Raw genomic sequence first — 19005 nt, 5'->3', positions numbered from 1 at the left:
CTCTCCCTTTCTTATGTTCCTGCCTGAGACCCCAAGCTTGGGAACCTCACTCTACTCCCTCTCTTCTGCCCAGACCAGGATTTAGACATCTTTATTAACCAATCAGGGCTAACTTGGGAAGCAAGGTTTAAAAGATACAAGCTAGTACATGAGGATGCTTTATTTAACGATCAAGTCTTTTTTAAACAGATAAGGAAGACTAGAGAGTGTAGATAATGGTATTTTTTTCTTGGATGACTTCAGGGATGAGATGCTCCTCACTGGGGGCTACGAGATCCTGGGGGCCAGTATAGAGCATTTGAGTACACAGCAGCAGCACACCAACCCGGACAGGCAAGCTCTGCTTGGCTAGCTCCCATTCCTGTACATGTCTCCTCTTCCTCCCCCTTTCCCAAACTTACTTTCATATCTCCATTTTCCCGCTATATAGTCTTATTTGGGGTGGTGTAAATTTACCTTGAGAAGCAGGTGTGGTGGTGCATGCTGTTAAGTCCAGGCAGGGAGATCTCTGAGTTTGAGGTCAGCCTGGTCTGCAGAGGGAGTTCTAGGATAGGCAGGGCTACACAGAGAAACCCTGTCTACAAAATGAAATGAAATGAAAGAAAAACATTACCTTGAACATAGTCCAAAGAGTATGGTTAATAGAGATAAATGGTAAAGTTCAATTATCTCATTCTATGTTAGAAGTGAAATACACTTATCTAGATCCAGTTAATGATTTTTGTTATTGTGAGATATGAAAACTAATGAGGTTCACATTTAGTGATTCTTTGGGCCAATTCTCTCAATTTTTCTCATGTTTTTATGTCCCTGTGTGTGTGTGTGTGTGTGTGTGTGTGTGTGTGTGTGTTTTTCCCAGTAACATTTCTGTCTTTCCTATCTGGATTCCCTGTAAATAAAGACATGAGGCTAACTGGCATTGGGTTGATTGTTGACTAGGGTTAAACATCTGAGGGATCTAATTAGCACTAGCAGAGGAGTGGGAGCATTGTAACAAAGCATGGTGAATATTCTCACATCCCCTGAAGTGAAGCTAGCCTAGCAGTCCTTTACCAAGAGATTATGAACAAGTCTCTCTTAAACAGATGAGAAAGACTGGAGAGTATAGATTATCATCTTTTTCTCAGATGACCTTGTAGGAGAGATGTCTGAGTCATCTTAGACCATCTGGGTTTGCTTTGGGAGTTTATTGAGGAGTCTGAGTATTAATTGACTAATGCTGTTAATATTATTGAGCCCTACCTCTCATATCACATCCTAACCTTGCAGGCCCTCTTTGCCCATGACTTCATGTAAGCACTTATATGCCAGTGATTCTACAGTTTACTGTCTGCTGCACTGACCTTTCTGAACCCCACACCTTTTGAATGTCTTCAGAGCAACTTAAAATGAAACATCTGGGTTCCAGGTTCTAGATCTTTGCCCTTCTCAACCAGGCAATTCATTGAGAAAGAAGAGCTATTAAAAATCTTAAAAAGTAGGACCAATGGCTGAAGAGATATCGATAGAGCCTCCTTTCTGTATCTTCCGTGGCTCATCAAATTGTGCCAGCAATCTGTCAACAGTCTGCCATTTCCTTTCTGAAAGTGTGATAAGACATGAAGAATCATGGCTTTAATGGTGAGTTCTCTTGTCAATGTCATTTGCATTATTGGCTCAGTGCTAGCTGGGTTCTTATTTGGCATGCTTTGAGGTCCATTGCCTACAGATGCCTGTATGTGGAAAGAACAGTGTGGAGACATTTGTGCTCAAACTATACCTTTGTTCTTCACTAAGGAGTAACTTCCTGGAAGCTGTGAATCCTCTCAGAACACCCCTTTTTTGCATCTGTAAAATGGAATAAAAAAACCCCATCAACTTGCAGAGTTCTTGTGGATTATATAAAGTAATCTGAGAGAAATATGAGTTCGTAATAAATCTTGACTCTTCCCACCTTCAAAAAATGGAAATACATTTCACAAAGTTACCAGTGTGTCTTAGTTAGGATTTTACTGCTGTAAACAGATAACACGACCAAGGCAACTATATAACGACAACATTTAGTTAGGGTTGACTTACAGGTTCTGAGGTTCTGTCATTATCATCAAGGCAGGAGCATGGCAGTGTCCAGGAAGGCATGGTGCAGGAGGAGCTGAGGCTGCTAACAGAATACTGACTTCTAGGTAGCTAGAATGAGAGTCTTAAAGCTAAGAACTACAGTGACACACCCACTCCAACAGGGCCATATCTTCTAATAGTGCCACTCCCTGGGTTGAGCATATACGAACCATCACTCAATGTTTCAGGCCCTAGCTAGGGACAAAGTCTCCAGTATTCCAGTCTGATCTCAGCCTTGTTGTGTAGTCAAGGAAGACTCAGCCCCTGATCCTGCTGCCTCTAGCTCCCATATGGTATGGGTCATCTATCACAGGTGGTTTCTGCAGTGCCTGGCATAAAGCCAGGGCTTCTCAAATGACACACTACTGAGTTATACCTTCAGCCTAGAAGTTTCTTTAGAAGCCCTGGAGTTTGTATTTCTCTCACCAGATGGAATTTAATCCCTGGTCCCCTGAAACCTGAGCATCTCCTTTGATCTCGTTAGATTGAGGAAGTACTTGTTTTTCCTTTTGTCTTCTGGTGGTTAAGAGTTGTGTTAATGCAGAATATGCTTGAGGTTAAAAAAAAAAAGCATTTTTTTCCTGGTAATTGAACATGTTTGGTTTGTTTGGTTTGGTATGGGAGACTGAAGTCACCCTGTGCATGTGGAACTGTACTCCTTGACTCTTAACAGTTTTATTTTGGAGCCACACCATTTTCTTGGATGAGAAAAGATCAGTCCTTGATTATTGCCTTGCTTTTAGTGACAGTGACCCCAGAGCTGCCTTTTGAGGTACATTTTCTCGGTAGCTTGTCTGCCATTAAAGTTAACATATGTAGGTGCTCAGCAAATACCAGGACAGTGACACAACATTTATAAACAAATTATAGTAACTCTGTGTCTTGAACTGGTCACTGAAACGTCTGATCTGTCCTTGGGGTCGGGTTTGCTTGTCTGCTTCCTCTACTTTCCTCAACCTTTCTTGCAGTGGTTCCTGGTAAAAATCCTTCTAGATTGTACCAACACTGTGGTGCACATGGCTCGTGCAGCTAGAGTGGACCTCTCTCTCCAACTTTTGCCATGTTTTGCTGCCTGGTTTCAGAATTGTCATCACTGTGTCCAAGGAAGGGGACGGTAGAGGTGCATTCATACCCATCTCCTCCCAACTCTGCCAGCAATTGCTTCCTTCCTCATCCTTCCTAAAGTTTCAGATTCCTATCTTACTTTCCCAGGGTGGTTGTGATTAACAAACTCAATGACTTAGAACAATAGAAATCCCTTGAGCAGCAGGTTCTCATGCTCTGAAATCTGTAGGGAAAAACAGTTCCTTGCACCACTACCCTCTGGCAGACCCAGGTGTTCCGTAGTTGTGTCCGAGTGGGCATTTTCTTCAGGTGTCTTCATTGTGTTCTTTGTGTGTTCTTGTGTTCAAGTGCCCCCTTCCGTGTGGACAGCTGTCAGTGATTAGAGCCCCATGAACTTTTTTCTTGGATTCCCAAATATGTCACCATCTCTGGAGGTTAGAATGACATATTTTTGGGGACTACGAGTCAACACATGAAGTCCCATACATTTCAACACATTCTTGAAAGGACTACAAAGAACCGCTTCTCATATCGGTACTCAGAGCCTTTGAGCCCTGCTAGCACATTTAAGTGGATGAGTACAAGAACTATGTCACTGCTGAGGTGTAAGGAATAGGAACATTATGAAATATATCTTGCACACCTTAAAAATGAATAGGAACATTCACAATAGGCAATATCACAGAAGAAAATTTCAAATACCAACACAAGTTCAGAGAGAAGATAGACAAAGACAGAGAGAGACAGAGAGACAGGCAGAGAAGATATAACAACAATGAGGTCTGAGGTTGCTAAGAATTTGCAAGGATGTAATTTGAACAAAATGTATTTAGAAACAAAATGGTCCCAAATATGGGAACTCATATTTGATAATGGAAATGTGGATTATGTATTTCTTATTCCATAGGGCATCTTATGTTTACAACTTTGATAGAAGCTAAATAAAATGTCTGTACCAGTCAGAAGAAGCAACTCCACCTCAGCAGTGTGAATTACTACAACCATTTTGGGAAAATAGTCTGTAATTTAGTAATTTGAAAATTAGCATAGCTAATGACCCAGTAATTCTCCCCATAGGTGCTATTTCAGGAAATTTCATGCTTTCATAACTCTGAATCCTTGTATTAGAAAGTTCATGGTCCCAACTGAGAGATAACATAGAGTCCATCAGGCCTAGAATAAAGAAGGAAGCCAAGAAATACTTATGTATAGGGGGCAATGAACCGCAATTATATGTGAGAATACAAATATTTTTAAAGAGTATTAGCATAAAATTCAGGACAGGGTTACCTCTCAGAAGAGTGAGGAAGATGTAGCTGTGCAGGCCCTATGGGTGAGGTGGCCTGTCTTCTGGGGTAAGGGTAGCTAAACTGGGTGGACAAGGTAAGAGTCTTCACTTTATCCTTGGCGGTATATACTTATGTGCTTTTATGTGGCTGTTATTTTGCACCATACAATAGCCAGTGCAGTAGACTTCTACTTGCATGTCTCCTTTTATACACTTACTTTGGAGAGGAAGGCACATGTGGGGACTTTGGAAAAGTGACATGGCAACTCCTTGTGATATACTGGTCACTGGGTGGTGGGAGTTGATTGTCACCAGGAGGTTAGCCTTTGGGCCCACCTGTGTGGGATTACCTAGATTGAGGTTAGCTTCTGAGAGGGTCTGGGAGGTATTGTCTTGATTATGTTACTGGTGTGTGAAGATCAGCCTTAATTGTGGGTGGGACCATTCCCTGGGCAGAGCTTCTGGACTGTGTAAAGGAAGGGGAAGCTGAACAGTAAGCAGACTGCACAATAATCAATTGCTCTCTGCCCTTGATTGTGGGTGTAATGTGCTTGTTTCTCTTGATCCTCTTCCATGACTTCCTAGCTAGGATGGGCCATGACCTGCGATTGCCAGCCAAACAGATCCATTCTCCACTAAGTTGCTTTTGCTGGAGTATTTTATCACAGCAACAGGAAAGGAAACTGAAGCATTGACCTCAGAGCTTTTAGCAGGTTTGTGTCAGGATCTCTTGGTATTGGCTGTGAACAGAGCTGTGGGTATAGCTTCCCCCTTTCTCACATACACTGTGTAGCACAGGGAGCAGAACTGTAGAATGAGACCCATAGGAGTCACCTCAGACAGATGCAGTGACTAAATAAGATATGCTGTTATAGGGGATTTTTTTCCTGACAGCATACTTTGGGTGCATTTGTGTGAATGGTAAAAGACACCTTCTGGCACCATCTACTTCAAGAATGAAGACCATTCTCAGCAATCAGACTGTTGACATTACAGAAAATGTCAACATCACTCACTCTAAAGGGGCCCACAGTCATAGTGAAGGGTCCCAGGGGAACTCTGCGGAGGGACTTCAATCACATTAGTGTGGAGCTGAGTTTTCTTGGAAAGAAAAAGAAAAGGCTCTGTGTTGACAAATGGTGGGGTAACAGAAAGGAACTGGCCACTGTTAGAACCATCTGCAGTCATATTCAGAATATGATCAAGGGTGATATGATCACTGGGCTTCCATTACAAGATGAAGTCTGTGTATGCTCCCTTCCCTATCAACGTCATTATTCAGGAGAATGGGTCTTTGGTTGAAATTCAAAATTTCTTAGGGTGGTAAATACATTCGCAGGATTCGGATGAGGACAGGTGTTGCTTGTTCTATCTCTCAAGCCCAAAAGGATGAATTAATCCTTGAAGGAAATGATATTGAACTTGTTTCAAATTCAGTGGCTCTGACTCAGCAAACCACAATGATTAAAAACAAGGATATCAGAAAGTTTTTGGAGGGCATCTATGTGTCTGAGAAGGAAACTGTGCAGCAGGCTGATGAGTGAGACCTCAGTTTCCTGGCTCCAGAAACAAGATCCTGGTCACAAGGACAATTTGGGCTCTTTGGGGACAATAAAAAATTTATATGTTGAAAAAAAAAAACCACCTTCCTCCTACCAGAGACTGACTGGACAGATAGCACTGAGAGAGAGATGGACTCATGTCACTGTACAGAGCTGCTGCTGCTGCTGTGTAGTAAATCAAGTGCCGAGCCTTGGTGTTGGCAAGTGACAAGTGTTACTGCTGTGATATGGAATCCAGCACTCAGAAGACAGACTGTATGCTGGCAATCAGCTCAGGGACTTAGGCGCAAATAGAGCCTCAGTTCATTCTGTTGGAGAACTCTAACTTTTCGTATTATTCTGCTTTATTACAAACTCATGCGATAAAGCAATGTGTTGAGGAATCTTCATTTCTGGATATAATTACTGCTGGATGTAAGTACCATTCTATGGTCAGGTTCTCCGTCTTCAAAACTGTATCTTTGGTTTATATACATTGAGAGTTATATACATTGAGGGTTAGCAAACAGGTGTGCTGGGGCAGGGTATCCTGATGGGTGAGCTGAGGACTCTGAATTTTTTTTCCAACTAAGAGCACAACATGTTCTGACCTGTATTGACCAGACTACTCTGATAAAATGAGATCATATATTACCTAACACTGGCAAACCAGGATTTTGTTCTCCACTGAAGTTTAACTAGCCAAGCCCTCTCTTTGTGATAACTAAGCTTGGTTATTAACGTGAGGAAGTCTCAACTGAAGAATTGCCTGCATCAGATTGGCAGGTCACTGGAGTATTTTATTGCTAATTAATATGGGAATGCCCAGCCCATTGTGGGTGATGCCATTCCTAGCTGCTGGGCCTGGGCTGTATTTTGAAAGGTCTCTGAGCATAGGCCACAGAGCAGAACAGTAAGAAGTGATCCTCATGGTCTTTGTTTCAATCCTGCCTTAACTTCCTGTTCTTACTTTCCCCTCCATGATCGACTGCAATCTGAAAGCCAAGTAAGCCATATCCTCTCCGAAACTGCTCTTGTTCCAAGGCAGCAGAAAGTGAATTAGGACATTTTTCCTTCATGCTATAGAACCAGTCTGTGATCGACCATGTGCAGAACTACCAGGGATAGGGCTCCTCACTTGGCAATTTACAATGTTGGGATAAAATTCATTTGCTTTTTTCTTTCCAGTTTTTCCCTTTCTGTGCTGGGACTAGAAGGCATGCTTCACTGTACCCATAAACTACTTCCTAAATCTGAAACCCACTCTTGAACAAAAAAGTGGAGAGTTTTCTGGTGACTAGTTGACAAGGGGAAGACAAGAGAGACTGGTGGGAGGCTTGGGCTTTCTTTAAAGAATCGTTCACATTGCAACTTCAAAAATAAAAATGAAAACCAGTGGAGAGTATTCCTCTCCAGCTCCTAAGTGAATTCTGGATGATATATAATTTCTTCCTTTTACTGGGTTAATCTTCTCATTGGGAAGAATTGCGAGTAAGAACTACTTCTGTCAGTGGAGAGTACGATCTGAATGAGGATATTGCCCCCTAGTGCTGAAACGTGGTCTAGCTGAGAGCAACTCAAAATCAAAACTGAGTAAGATTGGGTTTTTAATATTGGTACCAAAGACCCCGCCTTTTGCCCTGACTGACTTGTGGGTTCTAAAATGAGCCCGTGAGATTACTCGAATGTTAGATAAAATCATGGCCACAAATAACCAATTACCTTTTTGACTACAGCGTTGGACTGTGACTTTACCTATGAAGTGGAAGTGCGGCAACTTCTGAGTGACAGGTCTCTCAGAGAAGCCCACAGAGGTTTCTTTTGTGGAGTAAATGGCTGTTGATTTTATTTTGTGGGTTTTGCCACTAGGAGGTAAAGCCTATTGTCTTTCGTGGATCCTAATCTTGGCTTTTAAATTTAGCAAATTCACACATCTGTCCTTAATGCCAGGTCAAAGGCTTTTTAAGGTTTTGTTATCAGGGAGAGAAAGTGTGTTCAAATTGCCTCTCTGAAGTACTCATTCGTCCAACCAGGAAGTAAAGAGCAGTCAGCTGGAAAGGAAAGGTTAAAGTGTTAACTATTACCAGGAAGTAGCAGAGGTCTGGTTACTAGGAGGTAAAGACAACTTTAAGGAACAGCATTTGAAAGAACAATCACTGCCCGGGGGGGGGGGTTTGGGGGAGTGGGGGAAGAGTGAGAAAGAGGAAGAAAGAGCAAGGAAGGAGCAACTTTCAAAGAAATGCCCACTAACCCACTCTCCCAACCAGGCAGGTCTCTTCACTGAAAGTCAACTCTCCTGGAGGGTGCCCAGCCCAGCCTACTCAGAGATGGAGAAAGAACGCAGAGTGAATTGCTCTGCCTTTGGGGCAGAGCACCATCCACAGGATGCTCCTGGAGACAGCAGCCACCCATTGCTGTCCACTTCTGGTGTAAGCCAAGAGCTGTGGGAACTGAGTAGTCAGGAGGCTTGGGAAGGTGAACACCAGAAGAAACCCCTCCCTCTTCTTTCTCTTCTTAAATCTTTTTTTCTTTTTTTTTTTTTTTTGTTCTTTTTTTCGGAGCTGGGGACCGAACCCAGGGCCTTGCGCTTCCTAGGCAAGTGCTCTACCACTGAGCTAAATCCCCAACCCCTTCTTAAATCTATTCTATGCACTTCTTTCTCTTCTTAAATATATTCTATGCATAGTGCATAGTCTATACACTATGACTAAGTGTGTCATTCCAGTTATCAAGAGAAAAAACAAAAGTTGCCTTTGAGTCCAACAATAGTACATTTGGGCTTGAGAGTCTATAAATAGCAGATATATTTCCTACTGTTAAGTATCAGAAATGTCTGTTTTGAGGAATCTATTTGGGTCTTAGGTGTTCTGGTAATGGACTCCCTCCTCACCTCTATGTACCAGCTGAGGCACAGTCACCCATAGGTACTTGTTGCTGAGGCTGCAATACGAATCAAACATAGTTGGACTTAATGTCTAACATCACTGGGCAGTTCTGAAAGATTTTTATTAAAAAAACAAGCAAACACACTAGACACCAATTGCAAAGACAGTGGTAACAAGTAAAATCCAGTGGTGCTGATTAAAGCACAGGCTTGGTCAATCTCTCTCTCTCTCTCTCTCTCTCTCTCTCTCTCTCTCTCTCTTTCTCTCTCTCTCTTACATGAGATCAAGTATAAGGGAAGCTGGTTCTGGAGGAGTCTGGAGTTACACGTCTATCAGAATGTTTTTCTCCTTTTCTCTAAGTCCCAACTCATATACATGCTTTGTGGAAATCTCTGGAAGCGATGATAGCCAAGGACCCTGAGAGTTTCCCTGCATCATTCTGATAACCTTTCCCCATCCATTACTCCTTTGCCTTATATTTTCTTTTTATTTTCTAAGATTTATTTAGTTTATGTATATGAGTACACTGTCACTGTCTTCAGAGACAAGAGAGCATCAGGTCCCATTACAGATGGTTGTGAGCCACCTTGTGGTTGCTGGGAATTGAACTCAGGACCTTTGGAAGAGCAGTCAGTGTTCCTAACTGCGGAGTCATCTCTCCAGCCCATATTTTCTTCTTTAATCCCCTTCTACTTCTCACTCCTGGATTACACCCTTGAGGAGTTCTGCCTATTTGTTTCTATTTCCTGTTCTCCTACCATTTCTTGAACATGTGCAATTCTGACTACTTTCTTCACTCAGAGATAGACACTTGTTTTTTTCTTTTTTTTTCTTTTTTTCGGAGCTGGGGACCGAACCCAGGGCCTTGCGCTTGCTAAGCAAGCGCTCTACCACTGAGCTAAATCCCCAACCCCGATAGACACTTGTTTTAGACCTCTGTTACAGTACAACCATATTGAAAGTAGGGAGGCTGTTTTAGTTAGAGTTTAAGTTTTAATATATATGTCCAAGAAAACAAGTTATAACCAATTACTTGTATTATTATACTATAAAATTAGAAAAGTATTTTTTTTTATTTTTTTTTTATTAACTTGAGTATTTCTTATATACATTTCGAGTGTTATTCCCTTTCCCGGTTTCCGGGCAAACATCCCCCTCCCCCCTCCCCTTCCTTATGGGTGTTCCCCTCCCAACCCTCCCCCCATTGCCGCCCTCCCCCCATAGACTAGTTCACTGGGGGTTCAGTCTTAGCAGGACCCAGGGCTTCCCCTTCCACTGGTGCTCTTACTAGGATATTCATTGCTACCTATGGGGTCAGAGTCCAGGGTCAGTCCATGTATAGTCTTTAGGTAGTGGCTTAGTCCCTGGAAGCTCTGATTGCTTGGCATTGTTGTACTTTTGGGGTCTCGAGCCCCTTCAAGCTCTTCCAGTTCTTTCTCTGATTCCTTCAATAGGGGACCTATTCTCAGTTCAGTGGTTTGCTGCTGGCATTCGCCTCTGTATTTGCTGTATTCTGGCTGTGTCTAGAAAAGTATTTTTTAATTGAATGTCTGACATACAACTTTTCCCTTCCACCTCTGGACTACGTGACCTTTCTTTCTTTGTATAATAAAGATTCTATAGTATAATCACATAAAAACATACAAAGACAAAGTAATCTACCTCCTAGCATAGGTTATCAAATTTTATTTTTAATCACTGATGGTTGACACACATATGATATAAACATTTAAACAAAGACAACCTTATTAACTGCTTCTAAAAAGAAAAAAAATATTGGCCAATGTGATCTAACTTGACTTCTATAGAAAGAGAAGGTAGGCATAACAGCTTTCACTTATCTGTCAAGTATATTCTTGACATGCGAGGCCTTCAATCATGACTGTGTTGATGAACATGAAATACTCTGGTCAGAATTATGAGTTTTGCACAGTCTACTTTCTTACCTCATGCACCTTTTTCATAATTTTTAGTTGTTTTATTTTTAAATCAGCACACAACATAATGGATTTCATGATCTCACTTCTTTTTGTCCCTGTGGATTCTCATTGTGTAGTGCTATCCCCAGGAACCAAAGAGTCCCCATATTCATGAGTGTAGCAGTGCCTGCCTCCTTGCTGAACATCACTGCAGCATTTCTTGCTGTTTCCTGATGCTCTTCACAGAGGAAGGGGGCTGGAGGGTCACTGGTTCTTGAGGGAGTAACCAGTCACTCCAGTCAGTCGATATGTACACCATTTTGCCATGTTTGCATCATGTTTTTGAAAACATGGAGTCTACAGGCTGGGTGCAGACTGTCAATGGGGCTGTCTGGGGATCACCTATGTTCCTGCCAGATCTATGCTTGGTTAGCGATCCTAAATACACTCTCTGGGTCTTCAGAGTGAAGCTTGGCTTGTCACTGTGACCTCTTGAGGGGTGTGGAAAAGGCTGTGAAGTGCCACTATCAGGGTGGAAATTCTCCAGACAACTCTCCCCTCCTCCCTCCTGCACCTCCCATCTGTTCCCCCCAGCCCCCCAGGAGTCTCTGTTCTGCTTTCATGTCGCATGTGCTCCACCTACTACTACTTCCGAACTTCTCATGGCCACCCCTTTCACTCCACGATCCAACACCCACATATATAAAATGAGAATGCAGTAGAGGTTCATATGAGAAACATCGTATTTGTCTTTCTGAGTCTGGGTCACTGGAACCTACAAATGCCATAATTTCTCTGTTCCTTATGTCTGAATAAATTTCCATTGTATCTATGCTCCACATTTTCCTCATTATCTGTTGATGGACATCTAGGCTGTGCTCAGAGCTTTGTTTGAAGCTCTTTCCTTCCCAAGGTGCTAAACACTTAGGGTTTTACCTAATAATAAAATTATTTTCCTCAGAAAAATGTGTATGTCTATTGCTGAGGTGGAATATAGAAAGGGGTACAGGCTACCTGTGGTGAATCTGGAAGACCAGTTGGGTGGGAAGTATGGTGGGGCTGGCATGCCTGTTTCTCTTCCTCCCCTCCTCCCCTCCTTCCCTCCTCCTCCTCTTCCTCTTCTTCTGTAGTAGTAGAACAACGTTGTGGGAAGTGTCTTTGTTGTAAAATTTTGCAAAAGGTCTGAAGGCTGGGGCAGTGAGTGGGAGGAAATCTCTGTGACTGTCCGTTCTCAGCCAGACTCCTCAGGTGTCTTTCTTCCAGGCCAGGAGCAACACCACCTACTCTAGAAGGCAGACTGAGTTCTCCTCAGCTGTTCACACATCCACGGGGTTGGGAGCAGAGGAGCCACTGATTTGATGCCACTTGAAAGGATAGAAATGCTATGTGGCCCCTCCACCTATTGGCTCCTTTTAGGGTCCCCACGCTAGTCTCAATTCATCTTGTTGGGGCTCCAAACACATCCTGCCTGGTAGGAATAGCTCTAAAAAACTTGGAAAGAAATTCTTGCTTCTGTTTGTTTTAGAAACCAAAGACCTTAGCGACTGCTTTCATAGTGTCCCATAAATTTAAGGGGCAATCTCTAGGAAGTTCCAGAGAACTAGGATGGGGGAAGGCTACAGAGTGTCTATCGGGGTAACTGTAGCTGAGACTCCTAACAGGAGATATGGATCCTGAAGTGGCATTTCTTATAGCCAGGAAGAACTCCCAGTGGAGGGAAAAAGACAGCAACCCACCCACAAAACCTTCAACCCAAAATGTGTCCTGCATACAAGATCTGCAGGGACAAAGACAGAGCAGAGATGGAGGAAATGGCCAACCAATGACTGCCCCAAATTGAGAGCCATTCCACGGGCAAGAACCAATCTCAGACACTATTAATGATACTCTGTTATGTTTGCAGACAGTAGCCTAGCATAACTGTTCCCTGAGAGGCTCCACCCAATAGCAGATGGAGAAAGATACAGAGACCCACAGCCAGGCATTAGATGGAGCTTGTGGAGTCTTACGGAAGAGTTGGGGGGAACGATTGAGACACCCAAAGAGGATAACTGACTTTAACAGAATCAACTAACCTGAACACTTGGGGGCTCCCAGAGACTGACCACCAACTAAGGAGTGAGCATAGGCTAGACCTAGGCCCGCTGCACATGTATAGAAGAGGTGCAGCCTGGTCTTCATTTGAGTCCTACAACAACAGAAGCCGGGACTGTCCCTGAATTTGTCGCCTGCCTGCCTGAGGATACCATTCCCCTAACGGGGCTGCCTTGTTTAGCCTCAGTAGGAGAGGATGCGTGTAGTTTCTCAGTGACTTGATGTGCCTGAGTGAGGTAGGGAGAGGGGGGGGGGGATAGTATGTGGGTTGATACTGGGGTGGTTCCTCCTTTGCAAAGGAGAAGGGGAGGGAGAAATGGAGGGTGAAGCTTCATGACGGGGTACTGGTAGGAGTGGGGGCTGATATTGGGATGTAAAATGAATAAATAAATAAATTTAATAATATTAAAAAGAGGTCTAGAGATAGGAAAAAGAGACCAAAGGCCTTTGAGGTCTGAGTAAACTAAAGGCAGAGTTTCAGTTGAGGCCTGTCTGTACAAGACTTCCTTTGTTCTTGGTAAAAGGTACATAATTTGTGCTTTTTAATGTATCAAAAGTTATTTCAGATTTCCTTTTGTTTTTACATCTAAGCAACCCACCCAAAAGAAAGCCAGGGGGAGGGCACTAACCAAAGAACTGAAGCCCACTTCTGCCTGGAATCGTAAGAATTAACCTTATTGAACTAGGACTACTATTGAACGATTATCCTGTTTTCTCTGTAGCTTGCTGGGTCTTTGTTAACTTTTAGGAAGGCCCAGGTGACTGGCTGAAAGTTGTTTTATAGCTTATACTTGCTAACTCAGCCTCACTGACATTTCCCTTCCTTCTCTTCATTCAGTGAGAAACCATGCCTACAGGGGCAAGTGTGGGAGGTGAAGAGGGTGGAGGTGGGAGGGCAGGTCTTCCTGGATTTCTCTATAATCTCCACTAGTTGCACAGCCATTGATAAATGCTGACTTCTCGTTACAAGCAGAGCATTTAAATTTTCCTCTTTAGTCAGCACAGTTTCAAATATCTGCTGTGAGCTGACAACTCCTTTCACAGCAGCTCTGCTGATGAAGGTTATGAATAAAGATTATTTGGCATCTGCCTCCTGCCCTGATTCACTAAGTTCTTTAACCCTTGCCACATATATTGCAATTTTTTCCAGCTTATTGCTTAACTTTTGATTTCCTGTTTAGGATATATTTTATACCTCAACTGTGCTAAGTTTCTATGTGGTGAATTCAGTAATTTTGTTCACATATGACTTTGCCTCTGACGTACCCTACATAGTTTTCCCCAACTGAAAAGGAGCACTTCCTGTGATGGAGGCCATGTGATTCCCAGCGGAATGACTTTTGATGCCAAGCAACCTGACATGTATAACTCAAGCCTTTCCTCCAACTTTGTGAGGCCTGCACAAACAGGCCTGTCTTCTCCAGCCTGAAAGCTGTACATTCTCTGTGGAATCATCTGGGTTGTCCCATCCTTTTCTTTGGGAGCCGGGCAGTACCCAAGACTCTTACTTTGGCACTAGCAGAGTTTGAAGCTGCTGAAAGGGGAGCCATGCTGGGTATAAAAGTGAGAACTTAAAGCATGTAAATGTCACTCACCTTAGCTGAACCCTTGGTGCAGGACCTAATAGAATCTGTTTATCTTAGCTCAGGTTCCTTCTAACAGAGACTTTAGTCAAGGTTTTAATTAAAAGAAGTTAACATGGAAGGCGATTCCAGAAAGTGCTGGGAAAGAGTAGAAATGGAGACAGGGAAGTGGCATGTCCAGGCTATTGTTGATGGGTTTCTTCTAGGGGCGGCTGGGTTTTGTCTTGGTGAGATCCCTTGAAAGATCAGCCTAGGCCATGCCTTAGAATTTTCTTTGAATTTATTCCTTTTCTACCCAAATACCTGATAATGGACAATCTAAGGCTTATTCTGGCTCATAGTTCAGAGGCGTACAGCCCATCATGGTGTGGAAGGGATGGTCCCTCTTGCTGCCCAGAAAGCAGAGAAAGGAGAACGCTTATGCACAGAGGCCCCTCCCTCACTCGCTTGCTGCTACATGGTCATGGACTCAGACATGGCCCCCAGTGGCAGCAGAGGCCATGACCCCACCATGGTCCCTGGTGGCATCACATTAGGCTATTCCTCACTACCCTTGAGTCTTCAGTTCTACCTCTCTTCATTGTACCCATATTCCTCTGTTTCTTTCTCTTCTGTTTCTCCACTACTAACTTGCATTTGCTCCTCTGAGTGGCACCTAGGGTCTCTGAGAGTCTGGGGTCATCTCAGGAGTGCTATGCCCTACTCATGCATGATGGCATCACTCAGGGGTCATCTTGGGCATAGTCTGCCCCACTAGGCCTGCCCAGCACCCAACTGGTGTTCATCTCAGGCTAGCCCACTGTCCAGGCTCCGTGGTGCTGGTCTGGTGGTCGTCTCAGGCTAGCTCCTTGACAGGTCTGCCTGAGTAGCCCTATGCCAGGGTGGTTGTCTTAGGCTCTCTACTGCCTGGGCCAAGGTGCCAGGAGGGGTTTTCTTTTCTTTTCTTCTTTTTTTCTTTTTTTTTCGGAGCTGGGGCCTGAACCCCAGGGCCTTGAGCTTGCTAGGCAAGCGCTCTACCACTGAGCTAAATCCCCAACCCCCAAGAGGGGTTTTCTAGTCTCTTCTGGCTTGCTCCCTGTCCTGGAGCCCATCTGGGCCTGCTTGGTGTCTGACTGGTGGTGGTCTCAGGGTCACTTTTTTCAGGAAATGTCAGGCTACTACATTCAGATAGATGTTCTCAGGTCAGAACACTGAGTGTAGACATAACCTCTTTTCTCTCTGCCACCTACTGACTCATGTGTGATACAGCAGCCACATCTGCAACTTATCTTCAGACTTCTGCAATAAAACTTGAGGATAAAGCTTGTCTTTCCCTGTCTTCCTACTTCCCAGCATCCTCTCTATGCTCTCTATGCTTACCCTATAGTCACAACAGCAATGATGGTGAGTGGTTACTAGGCTGTTTGAGCTCATAGTTCTGTGTAAGCCTGGCTGCTGGTGTTCTGGGAGCAAGTAAAGGGTTTGCTATTAAGCCTCTTTGTTTACTTTTCTCTTGTGCCTCTTTGGGACTTCTTGTGCTGTTGATATCCCAGAGTCTGGTTAGCTGGGACTGAAGAGTCAGCCATAATTAACAAGAGACCAGCACTATTGATGTGGAATCTTTGTGTTATAGAAGCCGTTGTTGTTGGTTAGCTGGAGCTAAGAAATTAGTGGTGATTAAGGGAGCACCCTCATAGAAGTAGAGGGAGGGGGATGGGATATGGGGTTTGTGGAGGGGAAACGGAAAGGGGATAACATTTGAAATGTAAATAAATAAAATATCCAATAAAAAAAGAAGGGACCAATACCATTGAAGTGAAATCTTCTGAGAAGAGTTTTCTGAGAGTACACAGAAGCTGTGTTCCAGAGATGGCCAAGGTTGTCCCTCACACTGGTAGCTGAACTTGGTAGTTTAAGAGTCACCCAGGTGATACTAGTTTTGAAGGTCATGGAGAACAGCTGGGGCTTAATAAGGTAAGAGGCCAGGAGAGGCCATGGATGAAGGTGCAGGCCAGTAGCAGTTGAAGGCTCTGGATTGAAGGGATCATGCAGAGAAATTGAAGACAGGCTATTGGTGAGAGTGCAGTCTAGTTTCAGCAGAGACCCCAGCATTTTGGAGATGCCAGAACTATGCGATGACCCCCAGGGAGCCAGCTTGAGCTTAGAAGATCAGCTGTGTGTTGCAGAAGATGAAGCTGGAGAAGTGACCCAAGGCTCTTTTAGGAGCACAGGAGATGGGGAGTAAATCTCAGATACCTGGACACTTAGTTATTTACATTGATGGAGTTTGGATAAATTCTGTTTATATTGTGACTGTGCCCTGGTTCTTCCCTTTTGAAGAAAGTATTTGTTTATTTTGATTTTTATAGGAGCCCACTACTGAAAGACTTTGAACTTTTAAAAAAGATTTTGGAGTTTTAAAGAGATTGGGTATCATAAAATGGTTTAATTTATAAGACGGTGGTGTTTTAAAGGTTATTTATATATATATTTTTTTTATTTTATTTATTTTTTTTTATTATCTTGAGTATTTCTTATATACATTTCAAGTGTTATTCCCTTTCCCGGTTTCCGAACAGACATCACCCTCCCCCCTCCCCTTCCTTGTGGGTGTTCCCCTCCCAAACCTCCCCCCATTGCCACCCTCCCCCCATAGTCTAGTTCACTGGGGGTTCAGTCTTAGCAGGACCCAGGGCTTCCCCTTCCACTGGTGCTCTTACTAGGATATTCATTGCTACCTATGGGGACAGAGTCCAGGGTCAGTCCATGTATAGTCTTTAGGTAGTGGCTTAGTCCCTGGAAGCTCTGGTTGCTTGACATTGTTGTACTTTTGGGGTCTCGAGCACCTTCAAGCTCTTCCAGTTCTTTCTCTGATTCCTTCAACGGGGGACCTATTCTCAGTTCAGTGGTTTGCTGCTGACATTCGCCTCTGTATTTGCTGTATTCTGGCTGTGTCTCTCAGGAGCGATCTACATCCGGCTCCTGTCGGTCTGCACTTCTTTGCTTCATCCATCTTGTCTAATTGGGTGGCTGTATATGTATGGGCCACCTGTGGGGCAGGCTCTGAATGGGTGTTCCTTCAGTCTCTGTTTTAATCTTTGCCTCTCCCTTCCCTGCCAAGGGTATTCTTTTTCCTCATTTAAAGAAGGAGTGAAGCATTCACATTTTGATCATCCGTCTTGAGTTTCCTTTGTTCTAGGGATCTAGGGTAATTCAAGCATTTGGGCTAATAGCCACTTATCAATGAGTGCATACCATGTATGTCTTTCTGTGAGTGGGTTAGCTCACTCAGGATGATATTTTCCAGTTCCAACCATTTGCCTACGAATTTCATAAACTCGTTGTTTTTGATAGCTGAGTAATATTCCATTGTGTAGATGTACCACATTTTCTGTATCCATTCCTCTGTTGAAGGGCATCTGGGTTCTTTCCAGTTTCTGGCTATTATAAATAAGGCTGCGATGAACATAGTGGAGCACGTGTCTCTTTTATATGTTGAGGCATCTTTTGGGTATATGCCCAAGAGAGGTATGGCTGGATCCTCAGGTAGTTCAATGTCCAATTTTCTGAGGAACCTCCAGACTGATTTCCAGAATGGTTTTACCAGTCTGCAATCCCACCAAAAATGGAGGAGTGTTCCTCTTTCTCCACATCCTCGCCAGCATCTGCTGTCACCTGAGTTTTTGATCTTAGCCATTCTCACTGGTGTGAGGTGAAATCTCAGGGTTGTTTTGATTTGCATTTCCCTTATGACTAAAGATGTTGAACATTTCTTTAGGTGTTTCTCAGCCATTCGGCATTCCTCAGCTGTGAATTCTTTGTTCAGCTCTGAACCCCATTTTTTAATAGGGTTATTTGTTTCCCTGCGGTCTAACTTCTTGAGTTCTTTGTATATTTTGGATATAAGGCCTCTATCTGTTATAGGATTGGTAAAGATCTTTTCCCAATCTGTTGGTTGTCGTTTTGTCCTAACCACAGTGTCCTTTGCCTTACAGAAGCTTTGCAGTTTTATGAGATCCCATTTGTCGATTCTTGATCTTAGAGCATAAGCCATTGGTGTTTTGTTCAGGAAATTTTTTCCAGTGCCCATGTGTTCCAGATGCTTCCCTAGTTTTTCTTCTATTAGTTTGAGTGTGTCTGGTTTGATGTGGAGGTCCTTGATCCACTTGGACTTAAGCTTTGTACAGGGTGATAAGCATGGATCGATCTGCATTCTTCTACATGTTGCCCTCCAGTTGAACCAGAACCATTTGCTGAAAATGCTATCTTTTTTCCATTGGATGGTTTTGGCTCCTTTGTCAAAAATCAAGTGACCATAGGTGTGTGGGTTCATTTCTGGGTCTTCAATTCTATTCCATTGGTCTATCTGTCTGTCTCTGTACCAATACCATGCAGTTTTTATCACTATTGCTCTGTAATACTGCTTGAGTTCAGGGATAGTGATTCCCCCTGAAGTCCTCTTATTGTTGAGGATAGCTTTAGCTATCCTGGGTTTTTTGTTATTCCAGATGAATTTGCAAATTGTTCTGTCTAACTCTTTGAAGAATTGGATTG

General features: G+C 43.4%; 1 pseudogene; it reads right to left on the bottom strand.

Annotated features, from left to right (window-relative positions):
• Positions 1 to 15617: 15617 nt before the first annotated feature.
• Positions 15618 to 15757, bottom strand: LOC120098392 (small nucleolar RNA SNORA17; annotated as a pseudogene).
• Positions 15758 to 19005: the final 3248 nt, after the last annotated feature.

The sequence above is a fragment of the Rattus norvegicus genome, chromosome 18 (assembly GCF_036323735.1).
Source record: "Rattus norvegicus strain BN/NHsdMcwi chromosome 18, GRCr8, whole genome shotgun sequence".
Lineage (NCBI taxonomy): Eukaryota > Metazoa > Chordata > Mammalia > Rodentia > Muridae > Rattus > Rattus norvegicus.
The sequence above is the reverse complement of the archived record's forward strand: the minus strand, read 5'-3'. Positions and strand labels throughout refer to the sequence as shown.